Source organism: Schistocerca gregaria, unplaced genomic scaffold (genome assembly GCF_023897955.1).
Source record: "Schistocerca gregaria isolate iqSchGreg1 unplaced genomic scaffold, iqSchGreg1.2 ptg000670l, whole genome shotgun sequence".
Taxonomy (NCBI): Eukaryota; Metazoa; Arthropoda; class Insecta; order Orthoptera; family Acrididae; genus Schistocerca; species Schistocerca gregaria.
The window spans coordinates 209,508-212,500 of record NW_026062053.1 but is presented as its reverse complement, the minus strand read 5'-3'; the positions used below and the strand labels follow the sequence as shown (position 1 = coordinate 212,500).

Sequence of the window (2,993 nt, the reverse complement as noted above, 5' to 3'; positions counted from 1 at the left end):
GTGGACCCTCCCAAACACCACATGCCACGACAGGCGGCAGCCTGCGGGGTTCGGTGCTGGACTCTTCCCTGTTCGCTCGCCGCTACTGGGGGAATCCTTGTTAGTTTCTTTTCCTCCGCTTAGTAATATGCTTAAATTCAGCGGGTAGTCTCGCCTGCTCTGAGGTCGTTGTACGAGGTGTCGCACGCCACACCGCCAGCCGGCTGTGCACGCTACCGAGAAAGTACCGGTATGCGAACCGCCAGGCGACGGGCGCGCATCGCACGTTTAAGGAGACGCGGCCGGCCACACAGGCGACCACGACACTCCCACGTCTCCGAAGCGGGACAAACGCCGCGCGCTTCAGTATACGTAGCCGACCCTCAGCCAGACGTGGCCCGGGAACGGAATCCATGGACCGCAATGTGCGTTCGAAACGTCGATGTTCATGTGTCCTGCAGTTCACATGTCGACGCGCAATTTGCTGCGTTCTTCATCGACCCACGAGCCGAGTGATCCACCGTCCTGGGTGATCTTTTCCTTTTCAGTCTCCCACTGTCTCTTTCAAGACAGTAGCATTTGCGGGACTGAGGCGTCTGACGGCCCCTGTTCCACTATTTTTTTTGTGTCCAACGGCCTCACAGCCGATGGGCGTCGTACGGCTCCACACCGGAGCGGACAGGCACTCGGGCGAACGTCATTCAAAACCGGCGCCAGGCGCCAGGTACCGCAGGCCAGCCGCTCCAGAGCTTCAGCGCTCGTACCACACAACAACAACACTTCCGCTAGTTTTGAGAGGCACGCGTGGTTCCGCACGCGGCGCACGGCCACTGCCGTACAGGTAGCGTGTTGCGCGACACGACACGCACATCGAAAGACATGCAGTCTAGTCGGTAATGATCCTTCCGCAGGTTCACCTACGGAAACCTTGTTACGACTTTTACTTCCTCTAAATGATCAAGTTTGGTCATCTTTCCGGTAGCATCGGCAACGACAGAGTCGATGCCGCGTACCAGTCCGAAGACCTCACTAAATCATTCAATCGGTAGTAGCGACGGGCGGTGTGTACAAAGGGCAGGGACGTAATCAACGCGAGCTTATGACTCGCGCTTACTGGGAATTCCTCGTTCATGGGGAACAATTGCAAGCCCCAATCCCTAGCACGAAGGAGGTTCAGCGGGTTACCCCGACCTTTCGGCCTAGGAAGACACGCTGATTCCTTCAGTGTAGCGCGCGTGCGGCCCAGAACATCTAAGGGCATCACAGACCTGTTATTGCTCAATCTCGTGCGGCTAGAAGCCGCCTGTCCCTCTAAGAAGAAAAGTAATCGCTGACAGCACGAAGGATGTCACGCGACTAGTTAGCAGGCTAGAGTCTCGTTCGTTATCGGAATTAACCAGACAAATCGCTCCACCAACTAAGAACGGCCATGCACCACCACCCACCGAATCAAGAAAGAGCTATCAATCTGTCAATCCTTCCGGTGTCCGGGCCTGGTGAGGTTTCCCGTGTTGAGTCAAATTAAGCCGCAGGCTCCACTCCTGGTGGTGCCCTTCCGTCAATTCCTTTAAGTTTCAGCTTTGCAACCATACTTCCCCCGGAACCCAAAAGCTTTGGTTTCCCGGAGGCTGCCCGCCGAGTCATCGGAGGAACTGCGGCGGATCGCTGGCTGGCATCGTTTATGGTTAGAACTAGGGCGGTATCTGATCGCCTTCGAACCTCTAACTCTCGTTCTTGATTAATGAAAACATACTTGGCAAATGCTTTCGCTTCTGTTCGTCTTGCGACGATCCAAGAATTTCACCTCTAACGTCGCAATACGAATGCCCCCGCCTGTCCCTATTAATCATTACCTCGGGTTCCGAAAACCAACAAAATAGAACCGAGGTCCTATTCCATTATTCCATGCACACAGTATTCAGGCGGGCTTGCCTGCTTTAAGCACTCTAATTTGTTCAAAGTAAACGTGCCGGCCCACCGAGACACTCAACAAAGAGCACCCTGGTAGGATTTAAACGGGGTCCGCCTCGGGACGCGAAAGCACCCCTTCGGCTCGCCCCACCGGCAGGACGTCCCACGATACATGCCAGTTAAACACCGACGGGCGGTGAACCAACAGCGTGGGACACAAATCCAACTACGAGCTTTTTAACCGCAACAACTTTAATATACGCTATTGGAGCTGGAATTACCGCGGCTGCTGGCACCAGACTTGCCCTCCAATAGATACTCGTTAAAGGATTTAAAGTGTACTCATTCCGATTACGGGGCCTCGGATGAGTCCCGTATCGTTATTTTTCGTCACTACCTCCCCGTGCCGGGAGTGGGTAATTTGCGCGCCTGCTGCCTTCCTTGGATGTGGTAGCCGTTTCTCAGGCTCCCTCTCCGGAATCGAACCCTGATTCCCCGTTACCCGTTACAACCATGGTAGGCGCAGAACCTACCATCGACAGTTGATAAGGCAGACATTTGAAAGATGCGTCGCCGGTACGAGGACCGTGCGATCAGCCCAAAGTTATTCAGAGTCACCAAGGCAAACGGACCAGACAAGCCAATCCGATTGGTTTTGATCTAATAAAAGCGTCCCTTCCATCTCTGGTCGGGACTCTGTTTGCATGTATTAGCTCTAGAATTACCACAGTTATCCAAGTAACGTGGGTACGATCTAAGGAACCATAACTGATTTAATGAGCCATTCGCGGTTTCACCTTAATGCGGCTTGTACTGAGACATGCATGGCTTAATCTTTGAGACAAGCATATGACTACTGGCAGGATCAACCAGGGAGCTGCGTCAACTAGAGCTGAGCAGCCGGCCGCCCGGGAGTGTGTCCCGGGGGCCCGCGCGAACACGCAAGCGTCCGCTCAATTATTCTGCAAACAGGAGGAGGCCGAGCTCCCCTGCACGATACACCTCGAAACCCTCTCAGGTCCCGGCGGCGCGCAGCGCCGTCCTAGGTACTTGGTCGGTTTCGAGAGAGGCGCAATCGCCCGGAGTTAGGCGAGTAGACGGTT

General features: G+C 54.7%; 3 non-coding genes across 3 annotated transcripts in view; all 3 read right to left on the bottom strand.

The window, feature by feature from the left end:
• Positions 1-168, bottom strand: part of LOC126318480 (large subunit ribosomal RNA) — a 4,222-nt gene extending 4,054 nt beyond the window's left edge. Inside the window, exon 1 of the ribosomal RNA XR_007557309.1 lies at positions 1-168. This exon is cut by the window's left edge and continues 4,054 nt beyond it. This is a non-coding gene — a ribosomal RNA (large subunit ribosomal RNA).
• Positions 169-356: 188 nt separating this feature from the next.
• Positions 357-511, bottom strand: LOC126318502 (5.8S ribosomal RNA). The gene has a single exon (XR_007557325.1). It is a non-coding gene; the product is annotated as a 5.8S ribosomal RNA (ribosomal RNA).
• Positions 512-873: 362 nt separating this feature from the next.
• On the bottom strand, positions 874-2,766 carry LOC126318523 (small subunit ribosomal RNA). Its single transcript, XR_007557344.1, has one exon. It is a non-coding gene; the product is annotated as a small subunit ribosomal RNA (ribosomal RNA).
• Between the last annotated feature and the right edge of the window lie 227 nt (positions 2,767-2,993).